General features: G+C 36.3%; 1 protein-coding gene across 9 annotated transcripts in view; it reads left to right on the plus strand.

Annotated features, from left to right (window-relative positions):
• The window catches only part of Mbnl1 (muscleblind like splicing regulator 1), a 148,330-nt gene that overhangs the window by 1,896 nt on the left and 126,209 nt on the right, over positions 1 to 20,225 (plus strand). The gene's annotated exons all lie outside the window — the stretch shown is intronic.

Raw genomic sequence — 20,225 nt, forward strand, 5'->3', positions numbered from 1 at the left:
TATATATATATTTTTTTTTTTTTTAAATCTCTATTAGGCCCCTTTGCAAGATCTAGATGTAATTTTTTGTTGGTTTGTTTCTTTCTTTGTTTAATGCAGCTTCCTCTGTGAAAACTCCAAGGTTGACTCTTGTGTTTATAGAACAGGTTGGGTCAGCCCCAGAAAACCTGTTTATCTGTTTTATAATTATACTGTCATCGAAGACACCCTAGCCACATTTTATTATTTGGAAAGACTTGGATAGACCTCACATATGCTTCATTTCATATTTCTGTCCTGTAACTGAAAGCAAATTTGAGCTTAAGATACACATCTAGTGTAGTACTCCAGTACATTCCAAAAGAGAAAGCAAAGTGTTTCATGGCCTGGGATATTACTGCTTGTGTGTACACTCCCACATTTGAGTCAGAGACTCCAAGTGGAATTCATTAAATTTTGATTCTAACATTCTGTTCTTGCTCAGGGCATAGGATTCCTGTGAAATGAAACACTTGGTTCTGTTCAGAGCAAAAAGAGATTATCTCACGGTTTCTCCTTGAGGGTGGTGGGGGTGGGGAGAAGCATGCTGTGATGGTGTCCATTGAGGAAGAGTGTGCTATTCTTACATAATGTTTCTGGTTTTTATTATAAGAAAGAAATATTTTTACGTATCACGCTGTACTCATCACTGTCACTATACATAAGGCTTGTAACTGATCTGTCTATTTATAGAAACAGAAAGGGCTTGCTGCAACTTCTGGGCTTCTGCTTGGTGGTAGATACGCAGAGTAGACAGCATCTCAGATCTTGCTTGGAAGAAGACCAGATGAGTAGGCAATTGAGTTTTTCTGCTCACAGGGGCATTAGAGAGGTATTATGTATGGTCAGGACAGCCGAGGAAGTGATCAAGATATGTCCATCAAATGTTTGGTTTGGTTTAAAGTACTAACAGTGTGCACTGGAGGATTTTAAAGTGTCTGAACTTTTAGGTCAAAAACTCCATTTTGTAGGAAGTTTAGAATGTGCTGCTGAGCACAGATGCCACTAGCCATATATGCTTGAAATGTCACTAGTTCTGAGATGTTGTTTAAAGTATAAAATACATACTAGAATATGAAAATTTTCTACAATGAATGTAAAATATTTGATTATTTTATATTCAGATTAACTATGTTTTATTGGCAGTGTATGGAATATTAGTTTTGATAGAGCATTTTTTTTATATTTATTTCCCATTTCCTTGTACTTTTTGCTCCCCCACCCCCTCAGCTCCTTGAAAACTTGATATGATAAATGTAGATTATGTTCTGTGAGGAAGCACTGTTTTGAAATAAAACAGGAAAGCAGGATTCTGAGAAAAGGCTTAAATTAGAGTTTGTTAGTCAAAATACACTGAAAGTAACTTTTATTTTTACAAGGTAAAGACCCTTATTATACAAAGAAACAAAATGACTTGTCTTTCTCATCCATTGTAACCAAAATTTGAGCAAAAATACTACCTTACATCTATTTTTATTTCTTCAAAACTACTATTTAGCTTAGAGAGTTAATGATGAGGTGGTAATAACAGAGAAAGACTTATAATTAGGAGGATGAGCTTAACACCTCTCAGAGGCCAGAATAGGGCATGATTGCTACTCTGAAATGTTTAGAAACACTGTAGTTATCATTGTCCTGGAGTTACCAAACAGAAGAAAGTGAAATTTATTTTAAAATAGTGTTCAGTAAACAGCCGTTATCTTCAGGTGCCTAATATGTATTTTCTTTTGTTATGACAGACCTTTAGAAAACAAAAACACCAAACAAAGTCACAGGAGTGAAAGATTCACCTGTATGGAATTTGCGTTCAGGGAAAGGCAAAGTGAGGCTTCAGTGGTGTTGTTACAGGCTCTGGGGTATTTCTGTGTCTTGAGACACAGTGTTTATTCTTGAGAAAACATCTGCCTGTAAACAAAGCACAATGGCATTGTCCTGGGCACATTCTTTTCAGACATTTTCATAACTGAAGCACACTTTGCCCTGCAGAGTGAGTGTTATGCCAAAAAATGTGGCTCTTTTCTAGCCATGTAAAGTTATGTTTACTGTTTTTTTTTTTTTTCTTGAAGGATATCAAAAGGCATCCAAGTTTTTCTGGGGGTGGGGATGGGAGCCCTATCTCATATGGAGCCTCAGGGAGAATTTGTCCTCGTTTGGTGGCATAGCGAGTCTGTCATCTTCGAAAACAGGCATATCTTATATTAGTGTAAACAACTGGTGAAAGAAGAGTGGGAAGATCCCTGTTAACCTTGTGTTTGTTTGTGATGAGTCATGAAGCATGTTAGGTAAGGGCTGGAGAGTTCATTAACTGAAAAGCAATTAGTTGGAAAGGATTAATTGACATTTACCATGTGTGTAGACATTTTTGTTTTAAGATTTGAGATAGGGAAATTGATGTTTACGTGGTGTTTTCATATTTATATGTGTATGTTTGTGTATTTATGTAAGCACTGTAGTTATATTCTTGGAAGACGTAAAAATCCTAGCATATCCATGGTTATAGCTTTGTACGTATTATTAACTTAAAAAAAAAAAGGATAACAGCTGCTGTCTCCCTTTTCTATGTCACAGTTTTAGAGAAGTGCTTGTCACATGTGTCTGTAATACCTAGTAGTCTTTGGAAGATTTTTTTACAATTTTAAACTGTCCGGGCTCTTTTTAATATTTCCCTACTCTTTTAAAGTTCCCACTCCAGTTTTCTGTGATTACTGCTTTGTTAAAGCAGTACTACAAGATACACTATCTGAAGACTAGGGGAAGCCATATTGAATTGAATAGGCAATTATTTGTTTACCCAGATAGTTTGAAAAAGGGAAGATACAATTTTGAAATGATATAGTGGTATTTCATGAAAGTTAAGGCATACAGAAGGTGTTGTGTTTGCTCGGTACTGAGGGCATCTCAGAAGAGGCTAATCCAGTGCTCAGCTGCCCGTGGGAAGGCTGTTATCCCAGCGTGCTATAAGTTTGGATAAGACAAAAATTCTGATGCAGTTCTGGCTAAGTAAGTGCAGCAAAGGAAGTGATCTCCAGATAAATCAGTAACAGGAAACCTAAAGTGTTCTTGTAGTTTTTCAGCTTTACCATAATTTACCCTTGATAGCATTCATTGCATCCATTCAGTAATGTTTCCCTATGTTTATATGTAATATTTACACAGAGGATTTTGGTATATACATTGCAATTCATTTATTTAGTTCTTTCATCTAGGAGATGTATAGTATTTTTACAAATAACCTAAACTAGAACGCTAATAATATTGTTTTTTAGCATCAGTGGACATGGAAGTGCTCCAACTTTTTCAGTCACAGTGTTTTTACAAATGTCAAGAAAACTGAAATGGCAGCTGTGGTGAATAAAAGATATAGAGAATTTGTACAACAGAAGCTCGCTTGAGAGATAGGAGACATTTCTATGTAGGTTTTGATGATAGCTTTAATATATACCCCAAACATCCAAGTTCAGTTTATCAAATGAGAAGGGATTTTGTTAGGGGAAATGAAACTTAAGACATGTCATAAGCAGGCAAGAGAGAAGTGCATATGGGCCAAGAGGTTTATGTAGACAGTTACAATCTGTAACTTCTCAGGACTCAAAATGGAAGAAATAAGGAAGTAAAGAGTATCTGATGGTTTTGGACCTGGTGGGAGTAATATTTTGTAGATTAAAAAAAAAAATTTCATTGCGGCCATTTTAAGAAGCAGTCTCAGGAAGGTTTGGTGACGTTGTCCGGTTTCTCTTAGAACTCTGGTACTGATATCTCTCCACAGTTAAAAAAAAAAAATGAAAGGTGAAGAAACAAAGTAAAAGACTTACAAAAGTTAATGGTCAGTGTATGCATAAGCATGAACTGTATTGAAGTCTAAGGATGCCAAAGCAAGGTGATAAGCAGTAACAAGCAGATTGTAAACACCATCATCAAAGATATTTTCCAAACTTGACTTAGTATTAGAAGGTGCAGACTCTTCACAATTGTCCATTTTAACCTTCTAGCCAACATTTAGGTGTCAGTTTTGTTGATGATAGTAAAAATGACACATCAGCATCTTGTCTGGTTATGGAAGAAAGTTGCCTCCACAGTATTGCCCCTGCTCCTATTAGTACCCCGAGCAGGGAGGTGAGTCAGCATTTGTGAGAAGCAGGAATGAATTTACTTGCTTTTGGAGTTGGCTATACTCTCTTGTATACTTACTGCATTTTATCAATTTCTTGAAAAGAACAATAGATTTTTATAGAAATATTTTCCCACCATGTCATCTGGGACATTATAATTGGATAAGTAACAATTATAAACCAAATAGAAGTTGCTACTTGTCTATTGCTTTATGAAATCTCATTAAGTATTTTCTACAGCTGTAACATAGATCTTAGGACTTTTGTCTTAAGGGGAAACTAGCATGACTAAGACCATTTGGTTATTTCCAGAACCAGAAAACTTGATGTTTTTTTAATGTCCAGATTTTAACTTTTTAATACTTTGTCTTGCCCCTGATGTTACTTAAAGAGTAGAGAAAAAAAATGAAAGCACTAATTAATGCTAACAGTTTGGAGAATGACTTCTGTGTACAATGAGGGTTCAAAGTGTTATGTTCCTCGGAAGAGCTTCATGAGATATCCCTGCTAATGTTGTGGTTTCAGAGATGGGGAAACTGGGTCATAGATATTTCATGTTTATTGCACAAGGTTACTTAGTTGCTAAATAGCCCAAGAAGGACTTGAGCCATGGTAGTGTAGTTTTAGACTATCTGTACTTATGTAAAAGAATAAAAACAAATGAAACAATGTGTGTTGGGCATTACCAGGTTATTTAAGACACCAAACATTCAAGATATAAGAGTCATACAGCAGCACATGGGGAAATCTGTAGAGAAAAGGTAAATGGTGGAAAGGTAAAGGAAAAGAAATAGGAGGGTAGTACAGGAAAGGAACAGAAAGAGGCTAGGCGGAAAAGAGGGACTGACGCCACACTGGATATCAAGCCATGCATGCAGGCCTGTAACAGTTGAGAGCTTAAGAAGCCCTTTGTCTAGGGAAGCCATCTTCTGGGAGAGGCTTGTGCTGCAGGGCCCTTAACAGGGGAAGAATAGGATGCATGGGAAGAAGTACAGACTGGTTGGAAGTAAGTAAAGGGTAAGAAATAGGAAGTGCTTTGTGGTGGAAATATGACATTTGGGTCGATAGGGCATAACAATGATTGACTATGAACAATAGGAGGGGATATGGTTTGCTAGAGTGAATATTAAGAGGAAATTTAAAATTTACTAAGAACTAAACAGAATATCAATACAAATTTCTTAAAAAGTAACTGTCATTGTTCTAATCATACTGACACACACAAGTACTATGAAAGTGAAGAATTTCAAAGCCCGCAAGGTGTGGTGGTGTGTGCCCGAAATTCCCGGTTCGGTAAGCTTGAGCCGGAATATCTTGAGTTCCAGAATGGCCCAGCCTGCTGCATGATCTAGCAAACTCCTTTTTAAAAACCGAGTGTAAAACAACAACAACATCAAAGAAGGATTATATATTAAAATACCAGTAAGAGACACACAATTGTAGCTTATCTAGAATAATAACTTGATTATTAAGATGTGTCAAATTGTTTTGTGTGTGTGTGTCAAATTCTTAAGGCACTTTCTTGCTATGCAGGAACCTTTGAAGCACAGGATATGAGGACCACCAAAAAGTTTATCCTACATTTGCAATTCTACAGTAGACAAACTTGGATCGTTATGGTTATGTTATTATTTGCTGGGAAATGTCTTAGTGTTAATTAGCAATTTTGGTCCCTTATTAAAGTTCACATAGAACTTCTGTTTATCCTATCCTACATGATAAACACAGTGGCAGATAAGAGTCATGATAGAACAGGTTTGCAATGTACTCAATGTGGTTGACATTTAGACTTCTCTGACCTTGCTATTTTAGGGACAGTATCAGTATGACTGTGGTTTTTTTTTTTTCTCCTGGAAGTAAAAATCCTTAATAAACAGTCATTCTTAGAAACGGACAGCTGATTCTTATATAGGAAAAAAAAAAAATACAGCCAATGTATTTGACTTTTATCTGTTGTTAGTAGAATACCTGTGCTTGAAATAGAAGGTCCTACATCTAAGATTCATTATATATTACAAACAAATGTCCTAACATTGTTTAGCATAGAATGATGGAAAAATAGATTATGCCTTATGTAATACTTATAGAGGGATATTCTCATAAAATCAAAACGGTTTTAGAAAGATTCTCTTCATAGGAACTGGGGAGATGCTCAGTGGGTCAAGTGTTTGCTGTACAAGTATGAGGACCTGAGTTCAGATCACAGCATCTCTAGAGGTCAGCATGGTGGTTCACACCTGCATCCTGGCACCAGGAGGTAGAGACAGGAGGCTCCCAGCCAGCTGATCCAGACAGCTTGTGAGCTCACGGTCAGTCTGTTTTGAAAAATGAAGGTGAAGAAGACCTAGAGGAAGAGGATATGATGCTAACATCTGCCCTCACATACCTGTGAATATGTATATGTGCTATATCATATGTAAAATATTCTACTTCTAACTACTTGATGCTTACTATTAAAATGAAGTATGTTCCATGAAAAGTAGTATAGAATTGACACTATCAATATTTTAAGTACATGGTATTGATACAGAATGAGAGAATAATGTAGCCATATTTTGCCTTTCTTTTGTGTTGTGGCTATTATGAAAAAGCACATTTGTTAGATAATCATCTTTTACTGTTAGATTTTTTGCTTATCTAGTTTCTGCCCTGTACTGTAGAGATACAGGGAAAGTGTGTGTTGTTGCTAAGCTTAGAAAGTGTTCCCTGTTAACTAAGATTCACCAACCTTAACATTAGAATCCCTTCATTGGTTTCTCTGTCATTCCATCACTGTGCAAATTTGAACTAGACAAACCTGCTCTAAATTATTTTAGCCATCCTTTGAATTCCAGTGTTACACCATTCAGGAAAAATTGTCTTGTCAAGTTGGTGGCATTCAGATGAGGCTTTTGGCATCAGAGATTTACCTTGAAGACTTTCAAGAGATTTGATGAACATAGCAAATCAAAGCTGGGAATCTCAGAATATCCATGGCCCAGCTATCAGTTCTCTTCGAGGTTTTGCATGCTTTTCCCCAAAAATAATTTGAAAATGAGACTCCTGAAAAATGTATGCCTAAAACTTAATTCTACACCCTGCTTTCAAGGGGACCACACTTGCTAAACATTGTTTAGAGGAACTTGCTCTCTCAGAGAAATACAGTTCTGAAGTCTAGATGCTTTTTTGGTTTTTGTTTGTTTGTTTATTTGTTTGTTTTTTCAGACATTGTGTTGGGAACAGTTAATTAGGAAGAAGACTCATGTCTTCTCAGTTAATATGTGTTGCTCTTTTTAAATCTTCACTACTGAGCAATAAGAATGGCAGTCAATCTTATCTGCTAATATACATTACTGAATATATTTGGCACCTACTACAAAATTGTCTTTGTGGAATGTTCATGGTAGCTGTAAGCATGGAACTCTCGTATTGAAACATCTTTGTGTGAAACCTACATTGTTTTCAGAAAAAAAAGCACCGGGAGCTAAAAAACAGCCTAATGGTGTGGACAGAGAGGTGCCTGAAGCAGAACTCTTCTTCCTCGTAGTGTTGAGGGTGCTAAGCAGAGAGCTACCTATTCACCTGAGTCCTCACGGCAGACCAGTAGCCAACTGAATCCAAATCAAGTCACTTCTCACAGTAACCTCCTTACTTTTGTGATTCTTACCAGAATAAATGTAGCATTTTTACAAAGATTAAAAAAAAAATTAAGGTAGGGGCTCATTCTGAAGCCTAGGCTGGCCCTAGCCTCATTTTGTAGTGTAGCTTTTCTCTCCTGGCTTCCCAAGAATGAGAAAAAGATAGAGCACCGTGCCTTTGTTTGTTTGTTTGTTTTTATTTTTTAAATATGGTATCAAGAAGATACAGATCTAATTAGAAAACAAAATAAAAACAACAATGGCCTTGCTTCAGTGATAGACTACAAATTGAATAGAGCTCAAGTCTTACTTCTTTTCTTATAAAACCTAAAATTTTCAAGACACTCTCTGTTGTGAGCCAGCATAGAAAGGGTTTACCCTTGTGTGACTCATTTCTGAATTTGGTTGTAAGCAGATCAGTGCAGGCTTTTGTTAGAGCAAGCTTTGTGAATTATAAACGTGCAGTTGTCCTTTGTATCTATGCACACTGACTCTGGGATTCCCCCATCCCATGGGTGGCCAAATCCATCCATACTCCAGGTCCTTACCAAAGCTGCATATGCACATGCTCCTATATTTTAAGTTATCTCTAGATTCCTGTGATATGTAATACAATGCAACATATACATGTACTTTATTTTCTAAACATCCTCAGTTTATGTTTGGTTTGGTCTATCAATCACCGTCAACACAGGTCAACAGTATTTTCTCAGCAATAAGATACTACCATAGAATCTTCACCAAGAAATGATACATGTAACTACAAAATGAATCCTGACAGCATGGATTATTCTCATGTTGCTAGTATGTGCTCACTCATTATGCCATTCCTGCTCCCTGTGATTGTCCCTGGGACACAGCAGGTGGCTTTAATATACAGTTCTTCATTGAAGATTCATTCTATAGGAGATATATCACTTTACTAACAAATACCTCTTTCATAAGCTGCTTAGAACTTACAGCAAATAAAATTTTTTTTTTTTTTTTTTTTTTTTTTTTTTAATAGAAGGGTATTGCGTTGTCTTTGCCTTGATTTTGGCTTCCAAGCAAATGTTCAAATGTTTTTCCTTAGTAAATACTGTTGAGTGCAGCCTGTCAGGGTCATCTTTTGTAGATAATGGATGAACAAGATGGCATATTCTCAGTACTTTCCAGAGCAGTGATAGAAATGTTCACTAATAACAGTGGTACAAAGTAAAGTGGGAACAGAGAAGCTTGTAGGTAGTGTAGAATTTGCCCAAATCTATTCAGAAGAACAAAAGAAACTTAAAAAAATATTTTTAAGGAAAGAGAAAATCAATTTATAATTTGTTAAAATGATGTGACCGAGTATTTAAACTGTTTGTTTTGAAGAACTTAGTGAATGTGACCAAACCACAGTAACATCTGGTTATGCAGAATTGGATCCAGTTGTTTCTCACTAAATTCTTCATATTAGCTGACTTAGGAACAAGTTGAGCAGGCTTTATTTAGTGTTTATATGTATGTATATATATGTTTGTGTGTGTAATACACACATATACATACATATATGAATGTAATAATAGTTAATGAAAAAGAGGCCATGAATTTGAAAATAAACAAGGAGGGATATAGGGAGGGTTTGGAGAAAAGAAATGGAAGGGGGTATCGTGTATTATAATCTTAGAAAATAGAAGAAATAATTTAAAAATATTCAGAGTATTGACAAGCAAGTTTCAGAGTCTACAAAAACCATAAATGAGAGGCAAACACTTTTCAAGTCTATTGACCAAGGGTTCAGATATGCACAACAGGCTCTTGTTCTCTACCCTTTCTTTGTGTACAGGAAGTAGAATTTTTTTTCTTCCTCCACCACCTCCCCCCTCCTTTTCACAGGCCTGCTTTCAAACTCTCGAATGGCGACAGTGCAAGGGAATATGTTCTGTAAGATCCCATTCACCTGTCTAGTGTTTGCTCTTTGTTCTCAGGATTTGATCTGCATTCTAGGTTGGAAAACCCAACCCTTCTATTTGATTGCTCATCATTGCTCCACTTACGTAGTCAATATTTGTTTAAGGCCCACTGCATAAGAAGTTTCACTGTTGAATTTTGACTGACATGTTCAAAACATTGTTTCTGATTTTGTAAAATGTGTGGCCTATTCTGAAAGCAAATCAAGCAACACTGATCTGACAATTAATTGTAATCATTTATTTATAAGTAGCTCCTTACTTGGTAGGCAGCTATTCTTTTAGTATTGTGACTGTACATTATTCCTAAACTCCATGAAAAGCAGGCATTTCTCTCACTTTGCCCCACAGGTGAGAAAATGGATACTTGGGAAGAATAAGGTCAAGTCATTTGCTCCAGGGCCATGCAGGAAAGTGATGTGGAAATCTGGTTCAATCCCACAGTTATGGTCTTTGGTGGCTGCTTTTTCGTCTTCAATATGGTCTGAATTAAATAAATAAATAAGTAAAAAAATAAATAAATAAAATATATATTCATAGTCATTTGATGCCTACTATAAGTTAATTATGGAAGGACTTAAGAGGTTTGTGAAAGGGTTTTCAAAAAAGTATTATGGTTAGAAAACAGCAGATGATGGAATGGACTTTGAAGTGCCTTGGCTTTGAAATGAGGACTTTATCAGATAGTCTAATCTGCCATGTGGTCTGCACCATATTTGTTCTACGTGCTCTAATAACCTGCCCCAACACTTGCTAAGATCAGCAAAGTTTACTTTTAGATTCAAAAACCATTGCCACCTGGGGCGTCTCTTATGCCACCCGTGACAAATAATTCTCCTAATTGCTGTGGTGGCTGGCTTGCCTAATGACACATTTGAAGAAATGTCTTGAGCCCAAGAAGAATGGAGCAAGTATTCTCATCGTGTGCTCAGTTGCATTACTGGGACTTAATATAATTTCTCTCATTATAAAAAAAAAGAGGTCTGTGTTCAGCATTAAAATAATTAAAAAAAAAACTAACTACTTGTACAATTAGAGATTTCTGAATAACTTTTCAATCTCCCCCCCCGCCCCCCAGTTTCCATCATGTCCATGTGTATGGGATGCATAAAATGCCACACCATATGTCCATGTGTATTCTACAAATGATAACAAAGTTATCCCATGAACTGTAGATAACATGAATGTGTTAAAACAAGGGATTGGTTCTCCAACTAATTCCTTATTTGGTTAGGTTATTATCCCTTATTAGGTTGGGTTAGTTTATAATTTTTTTATTAAACTGTTAAGTCATCTAGTAAAGCTGTACTTCTAATGTGAATTTATGACAATATAATATATTATGTCCTCTAACTAGAAGCAAATGAAAATATCCCAATAAATGCATGCATATTTAAATATATAGCTATTCTCTGATTGTGAAGAGTTGAAATCAAACTGTTGATAGGTCTTTTAACTCAGAATCTTAACATGTCTTAACAAGGTAGATCTGTTTTCTTTCACTTGTATTAAATTTTAACCCATTTACTCATCTTTTTAGTATTGATATTAATAGACTCAGAAATATTCCCCCCAACAAAATAAATAAATAAATAAATATTACTCCTTATATATCAAAATTTCAAAGATAGCTGCATCTATATAAAGAAGTTTAGGCTTGAAAATTCCATTCTAATGCACTGCTTAGCAAGAAAGTTAAACACATTGTTCCTGCTTAAAGTATCAGAGGAAAGTGGAGTAAATTAAGCGTGTAGGTGTTGCTGTATTTACTGACATTGGGCCCCTTATATTCTTGATCTTGTACTGGACCTTGAATACACTATAGTTAACATGGATACTAAGTATATTGTAACATGTAGACATCTTTCAGTTTTCAGAGTAGCCATTATAGAAATACTGATATTTGATGGGTACATTAAATGTATGTAATCTTTTCAGTAATTTCAAAATTATGATTTACGGGTGGCAATTAAGATTTATCTTAAAGTTTGTGCTGATGAAAGATTTACCATGTATGCATAAAGGAATATTTTATTTTCACATAAAGATGAGATTTTTTGTTTAGAATCACGACCTCACAATTAGAGAAACAGCTTAATAGAATTATGTAGAACGAGAAAAATCTCACTGAGAATGGCAGCAATACCTCACGAGTTGAAAAGGTCAGGCTGGCTCAGAAGGCACCAAGCTTTGCCACGTAGTGTCATGCAGAACGCTATGACAGCCAGGGCTGATACAGCTGGAAATATCTGCAGCCTTGGAAGCCTTGGAAGTTTCAGAAGGTCAGTTTGGCATCAGAGTAGCAGTGCTGATTCACAGGGAAGGTCGAACTAGACGGCTGGGTGAAAACATAGGTTGCTGAACCCAGGGGCTGTAAAGTTCACAGCAGTTTCTGCTTGCAGTAACTGGGTGTTGTGTTCTAATTGGTTGTGACTCTCATTGAAATATTTAGAGAGAGAGATGAGATTCACTTAACTGATGACTTTTAAATTCTCCCATCTTATTCACCTCCAGTTTTGTAAACACGACAAAGGCTTCTTTAGTGTCATTTATATATGATGTACTTCATAAAAAAAGAGGAGTTGTCTTACTACAGTAAAGTGTGCATTAAACACAATTGTAAAAAAGCAGTCGGTTAGAAGGGAAGATATGAATAGAGTACTTGAAATGAAATTGAGCATTAAATTTATCTCTGCTTTGCTGCAATGGAAGCAAAATTTCAAGGAAATTAAAAAATAAAATCCCACTTATTTAATAAGATTTCTTTCTGTCCTGTATTGTGTTTTAGTTTTAACCCTTAGGTGCTCAGTGGAGTGGTGCAGCTCCGCCCTTGGGTGAAAGGTTGGAAAGGGTGGTTTCTCAGCACTTAGAAGCAGACCCTTCCTGACTTGACCCCAGCCCAGAGTTGTAGCTTTGCCAGCCAACCCCATTGCATATAGTGGGTCCATAGCGGCTGGTTTCTGTACCTCATGTCCTTGCCTTGTGGGCTGCTACTGTTCGTAGAGTGAGCTTTTGTTTTGCTGCCTTTTTCCTACCAGATGGAACAGTCATTCTTCCTGTACTAGTGGTGCCGCCCAGTGACAGAGCACCTGACTAACTAGCATGTGCAAGGATGTGGGTTCAATCCCCAGCACTGAATTAAAAAATAAATCACTCCTTCACATCCCAAACCTCCAACCTCTTTCCTTTAACCCATTGGCCTGCTGCATACTTCTTCCCTTTTGCCATATAGTTATTGTTAGTTTAGGTACTTGGTTGAGCAGCAGGTTCCTCGAGGGCTAGATCTGTGTATTTCTTGTACTTGTCTCTGGAGTGATCAGAAGTCATTTAATGTAATCAGTGGACATGATGATTCTATCTCTGTCTTTATTGGTTTATTCCTTTAATGCAGCTACTATGAATTGAATGTGTTTTTAGTGGATTTTTTTTTTCCTATGCTAGTAAGAGAAAGCAGGACTAAAAAAGTGGCAAAATTAAAGGAATAACACCTGCAAGGTCCCCCCCACCCAAGGAGTTTTTTTTGTTTGTTTGTTTTTGTTTTTGTTTTTGTTTTTTCTATTATATGTTTGGGACTTTGGAATGAGAGTTAATTTTTTTTTTGTCCTTTTGACTTTCCTTTTTAGTTTATAAACCAATATTATATTTATCATTTCTTTTTGCCAACAGATAACTAGTATAGTGTAGGCTTAGAAAAAGTCACTTATGCCTTTCAAGCGCTTACTTCTTTCTCCTGGAATACTTTTCTATGGTTTTATCAGTTGTCAAAAGTGACATGATGTGGCAGATTTAAACCATTCCATCTTCTCTGCTGCTCCGTAAACTGTATCTTAGTGGCTTATTTAGATCAACACCACTGTATGCCTCCTTGGTGTGTTCCAAGCAGTGCTCTGCTTTGTCTGTAAGAGTGTTTTCTGTTCATAAGTGTTAAATTTCTCTGATGAGACTAGTAAAGGGAGAGCAGGTTCTAGGTAGTGAGTAGTAAGTAACAAGTTTCTGCTCAAAGCCCTCAGCTCACATCAATAGTCTGTCTGTGGGCTGCTGGGTATTTAGAAATCTTCAGTCTATTAAAAGCAGAGTAAATATCCCAGTGGAAGAAGAGCTGGTAGGTGTGGTGCTGCTGGAATTTTTCTTTTTTCCGTGTACATGGTGGATGCCTGGTGTCTGCCATAAGGATAGAGAAGGTGAACATTTTCCCCTAGGCTTTGCAAAAGAGGTTCTTTTCTTTCTTTGTCCCTCCCACTGTCCCTCCTTACCTCCTTTTCTTCCATCTTTTCCTTCCTTCCTCCTTTCTTCAGTAGCAACTGGAAGCTTCAAAACCCTAGAGATGCAATAGTGATCCCTCCAAGGTACCCACTGCACTGAACGCCCTGTCTTCCTGCTTTTTTTCCCTATCATTTTCATTTCTGAGTTTAATAATAAATTGGCAGCATGTGTTTTTAATAAAGTTTTACACTCAAAAACATATGACCTGATTTTTGAGTTCATGTTCTTCCATTTGGTTACCTTAGGAGACTTCAGTGAGTCATTCACAAATAAGCAAGATAATAAATATAGCTATCTCATATTCATAGAAAACAAACAACGCATTGTGAAAATAAAACGCATCAGCATAAAATATTATTTGACATTACAGTCCATGATCTATTTTCTTTTAATGGAAAATTTTCTTATTACAAGAAAATTGAAGAATTATATTTTCTTTAAAAAGAATCTAAGCATTTCTCTTAAATATATTGTTTTAATCATTTATGAGACAATCAAATGGTAGGAAAATAGGACAAGTTTTGACAATGCTTTCACACTATTGTTTTAATTTTCCCCATGTTGTCATATAGATACTCCCTTAAAAAAGAAACACGTTAGGTTTCCCTCTTGCCTACTTCCTTGGAGAGAATTGTTGGACAACACAAGACTAAAATATAACTGGAGACATGATAAGTTGTATTACATAGTATCCAGCATCTTTTAGTGATGTGGATTGCTGTGTGTGAATATTTACAGTTTAAAGTGCATTAGCTTTCTGAAGCAGATAATAGAATATAACCAAAGACCATGTCAGAGTCTTTAAACAAGGCTTCTCTTTTTTTCCCCCCATAGAGAATACATCTTAGGTTTTGAGGAAATGACCAAGTAGAAACAGTAAAGAGTGTTTATTGAGAATATCCTTTTACTTTGTAGTTGATTGCAGTTGCTGAAATTTTAAGTAAAAAACAATAGCCTGGAGATGGTAACCCTGTGGGCTTCTGGTCTCCTGCCTCAGCACACGTATGTGTCCCAGAAACACATACTTTTAATAGTAAAACCTAACTGACTGAGCCATGTAACCCAAGATCTTTCTGATGCATCCATACCCCAGAAAAGTAAGTGTTGGAGTTAATAAGCTATTGGCAGTTATTTGAGTTTATTGTTAACTATTGGCTGTGTTCTGATTTGCCACGGGAAGGTAGTCATTGGTTTTTAAGAGCATATGATGCTGGTGGAAATTCATGGAGCTTTAATCACTGTCTCATTAACAGGGTGTAGTCGGCTTTTCGTGTTTCTTCATGTGTTACAGCTTTTCCAGAATGCACAGAACCTTATGTGCAATTAAAATAATTAGGGAAGAGTAGTTTTTTTCTCGTTAACAAAAAGACCAGATTTTAAGCTGCCTTGCTAATTTGGTCAGTGTATACTTCTTTTAGAAAGTACCAAATTCTGATAAAAATCTTTGATTTCGTCTCCTGAGAGCATGGCTTTATTTCTTTTCTGAATCACTATAAAATCTCATTATTAAAACAAGAATAGATGGGGAAAAAAAAAACAAACAAGAACAGATGAAGTAGAAATGCCCATATTCTACCATCTAACCATTTTGAGTCTTAAAAATTCTCTTCCAATAGTTTGTTTTATGAACTGTTATTTTGTAACTGTTTGAAAAGGCAAAGTGAGGGGAGAGTGCTTTTATTTTCTAACAAATATGTGCACAGGAAAACTCTTTTGTGAACACATTATATCTACCACATTAGTCTAACCAGAAGTGTGAGATGCTTAAGGAAGATTCATAAATGACTGAGGTTGGTCCCAGACATATAGGAATTGTGTTTGGGCTTATATTGGCTTTCCAGCTTCTGTTGTGCCATAGCTACTTTGATAACACTTTGTGTTGCTTGCAGAAGTTGCTAGAAATGTTACCTTTAGTGAGTCTCTAATGGAGAAGGAGGAACAACGAGTTTTTGACATCTGTAGAAATAATGTGTAAGAAAAACATTTCATTAATCATATGACATGATCCTGCCTGAAAGTCTACAGATGTAATGTGCCTGAAGACACCTCATATTGTTCATCTTCTATAAGAGGAAACAAACACACTGTCTATTCAAACATTTATTGTCAATACAAATACTTATTCAAGTTACTAACACTGTCTTTTTGACAAATACAGAATTCAAAAATTGTACTTATTTATTTTACCTATTTATTTTTGAGCAATGTAGTACTTTATTTTGAATCAACAGAAGCTGGGAAACTCATGTTACAAATGCTTTCATTGGTTGGCTGCCATTAGTGGGGTTATATTAAACAGATTTTGGAGAGAGAAAGAGGGATTTAGGTTCTTTTTACAAGCAAAAGGCATTTCATGCTTTCCTACATGTCCACACAAGAGAATTACACAGTGTAGACTGAGGCACAGTGTCTTCTCATAGTGCCTGAAACATATCCAAGAGTATGCCTTATTGTTGAGAAAAGCAAGGTCTGGGAAATGCTTTCTTGGAAGCAATTTTTTGTTCTAGTTCAGGCATAACACATGAACATGCCTTATGGTCCACGAATTTATATTATTAAATGATGCAAGCATAGGAACACTTTTCTACATGCGCTCACAGCCCTGCTGAGAAGTCAAAGCCAACACTGACATAGGTGGCCACAGTGGAAAGGGCTCCAGTGAAGGGATATGTAGCTGGTAAGATGTACTTATAGTAACCTGCTTCTTTTCCTTTTTTTTTTTTTTTTGTTTTCTTTTCCTAAATTTACTTATCTTTTATTTATTAAAATTTATTCATTTTGTATCCCAACTGTAGCCCCCTTCCTTATCCCCTCCCAATCCCACCATCCCTCTCTCTTATCCTCCCATGCCCCTCTCCCATTCCACCTATAGGGGAGGTCCTCCTCTCCTTCCATCTGACCCTAGCCTATCAGGTCTCATCAGGACTGCCTGCATTGTCCTCCTCTGTGGCCTGGTAAGGCTGCCTGCTCCTCCCTTTCAGGGGGAGGTGATCAAAGAGCCAGCCACTGAGTTCATGTCAGAGACAGACCCTTTTCCCCTTACTAGGGAACCCACTTGGACACTGAGCTGCCATGGGCTACATCTGTGCAGGGGTTCTAGGTTATCTCCATGCATGGTCCTTGGTTGGAGTATCAGTCTCAGCAAAGACCCCTGTGCCCAGATTTTTTGGTTCTGTTGCTCTCCTTGTCGTGCTTCTGTCCCTGCCAAGTCTTTCATCCCCCCCCCTTCTTTCATAAGATTCTCAGCACTCTGCCCAAATTTTGTCTACAAGTCTCAGCATCTGCTTTGATGTTGGGTAGAATCTTTTAGAGGCCCTCTGTGGTAGGCTCCTGTCCTGTTCCCTGTTTTCTCCCTCTTCTAATGTCTATCCCGTTTTTTACACAAAAGATCCTTAAAACAAACAACATGTTTATTAATTCAGACATTACCCATTTAATATTAGAATAATAACTACATTTGTTGCCATTTAACATATTGGCCCAAGGTAAGTAGTTAATTCCTGTGAAAGTGCGAGTTATCGGTTTGTCTTTGTTTTCTGACATTTCTTACTGTTTTAAATCAGGGAAAAGCAGAGGAACTTGATTCACTCTTCGTGACAACATTATTTTTGTTTGTAAGCAACCATATGGTGTTTCCTTATGAGAATTGTACAAATTCACTTATTAGAATGAAGCCAAATAATTACACAGTATATTCACTCATGAGTGATTCCATTGATTGTATTGTGAAGAAAAATTATAAGTATTTATTTAATTATAAACTAAGTTTTCACACTTTTCTCATAATGATTAATAATAACATATTTATGGTAATTTTCAATACGTATAATCCAGAAACTTTTTTCTGAGTTTACTGTGCTAGAGTTTCAATCCAGTGTCTAAAATTCAAAGATTTCCCAGTTGAAAATCATATTGTTTGTACCCAGTTCTAATTGATAGTAGTGAGACTAGTTGTTACATTAAAATTTTAGAAATCTCATAAAATGCAGGACAGATTAAGACTGGTGCTTACAGAGTTGAAATTATATTCTGGATAGGTTTTGAATTGTATATACTATCCTCATATGTCACTTTTATACTTTATGTCACTTGTATCTACTAAAATGGAATATGCATGCTTAGGTATGAAGATCTTAGGACTACTGGAAAAGAAGTTGGAGTAGCAGGCGAAGGGTCTCACCTGCAGATTTCACTGAAGTACTGAGTTCCTGGGAATATTAATTGTCTCGTTCTCCCATTGATCAACTTCATAGTTTTGAGTTCTGTAATGATGTCATTAAGAAAACATAGGTTTGTCACTCATCTGTAGCAATAAAGATCATCATCTTTTAAAACTTTTTGGGTAAAAGTGTCACCAGCTTCACTAAGGAGCTTGGTGATACTATTTACAAAAAATAGAATTGAATATTAAATATTACATTTGCTGCTAGTTACTATGCAAAATAGATTATTTTTCCTTTGAGCATGGTTTACAGTCATAGTCCATGATCAGAGTATTGTTAGGGCCTACCACCACCACTGTGAGTGATGCTCTACTTAGCAGTTTGGCCAGGCTAGTTTCACAATGATGAATTCTGGATTTTCCCATGTACCACTTTTTTTTTTTTCCCTGAAAATTCAAGGGAGGTGGTTTTCCTGATTTACTGTTGAAGACTTAACGGCATTAACTTTATTGTTGCCTGTGTTCTGGTTTCTGTTTATCACTTTGAAATAGTAAATGTTACAGACAGATCAGATATGCTATGTGAGGCTAACAAGATAATGTCCTTGTCATACATGAGTAAAGGGTTAGTGTTTCTTTAGGAAGAACAGTAAAGCAGCTGTTTTATCTCCTATCTTGTGTAACAGAGAGAAATGCTGCACTACTGGCTGTTTCAATGTCATAAGAAAATGCAAAGGAATTATACTTTAGATTAAAACAAATCTTTTAGCTTCACAATCAAGGAGGCATTTAAATGTGGTTCTATTGTAACTTTGTTGCTTCCTCTTTTCACTTAATTATAAAGAAAAGATGAAGTTGCCAGTGTTTCAAGTTGTGCATCTGGAGCCCAGACAATGTAACATGCTGAGTATACCTTGAGACTAGTGTTTGCATGTGTTAATCTGTATCTATATTATCTGCATCAGTCTCTATCTTTGTCTGTCTCTATGTCCTATCCACACATACATCTAGCTCCCTATCTGTGTTCCACCTGTGTAAAGTCTTGTCACAGTGATTATTTGTTTCCAGTGGGCCAGTGTGTTATTTTGACACTGATTGTAAAGAAAAACTAACCTGTCCTCATGGAATTTCGGTGCCAAGAAAGAAACAGACAATGGGATAAGTGCCTATAATCCTCTTTACCTCTCCTTCCTTCCCTTCCACTGGTTGGTATCTGATGTAGTATCATGTACTTTTCTTACAGAAATTCTGGACTGCTCTGTGGAGGGAAAAAAGGTTGACTGCTTTTGATAATAGTAGCCTAGTGGACTGTTTAGGTACAAAGCTAGTGACTGTGACTGGCATATGAAGTGCAGCTATCATTGCAATAACTATCTTCTAGTAATGTTAATACTTAAAACATTTTTTCTCATAGAAGTAAATTCACCACTAATTTTTAAATAATAGACTGTATTGAAATGTGTATTATTTTTATTATGTGTATTATTTTTATTATGTGTATTATTTATTAATAGTTAAAAACATTTTCTAATGTGAATACAGTTCTGCAGTTCTACTCTCTAAGAGTAGGGTATGTGGTAACCTGTCCTTTGTGATCTGTCCTACTACACACTATTGGACTGTTTAGAGAACCAAACCCATGAAGAAATGAGGATTTTAAAAGATTGCTTTGATAGATCTCAGATTCCTTATGCTAGTCAGTAAACACAACATTTTCTTGGGAGCAGCTTGTCTGAAATGTGTCAGACCAGGAGGCCACATTGGCAGTCTCTGTCACCTATGAGGATGCGTGATTGAAGGTTATCCTTTTCCTTAGCAGTGCTTCGTAACTTCAGTCACTTGCATGTCACCATGATTTTATTGCCACCATATTGGCTTGGTCTTATCCTTCTCAATCTTTTAATTAAAATTTTGTGTCTGTTTCTACTAATATGAATAAAATTTATATATATATATATATTAAACATTTAATAATGTCTATTTTGTTTCAGGATCTGGGGTAGAGGACAACTTGCTGTCAGGGAGATGATGCAATCTTAGACAGAAAGACCTAAATTAGCAAACATATTATTGGCTGGAATCATGGTGGGTGTGTTGTTGCTGGCCCAGCATTACAGTGTAGATG

The sequence above is a fragment of the Psammomys obesus genome, unplaced genomic scaffold, assembly GCF_907164565.1.
Source record: "Psammomys obesus unplaced genomic scaffold, mPsaObe1.curated_primary_1811, whole genome shotgun sequence".
In the NCBI taxonomy this organism is placed as follows: Eukaryota; Metazoa; Chordata; class Mammalia; order Rodentia; family Muridae; genus Psammomys; species Psammomys obesus.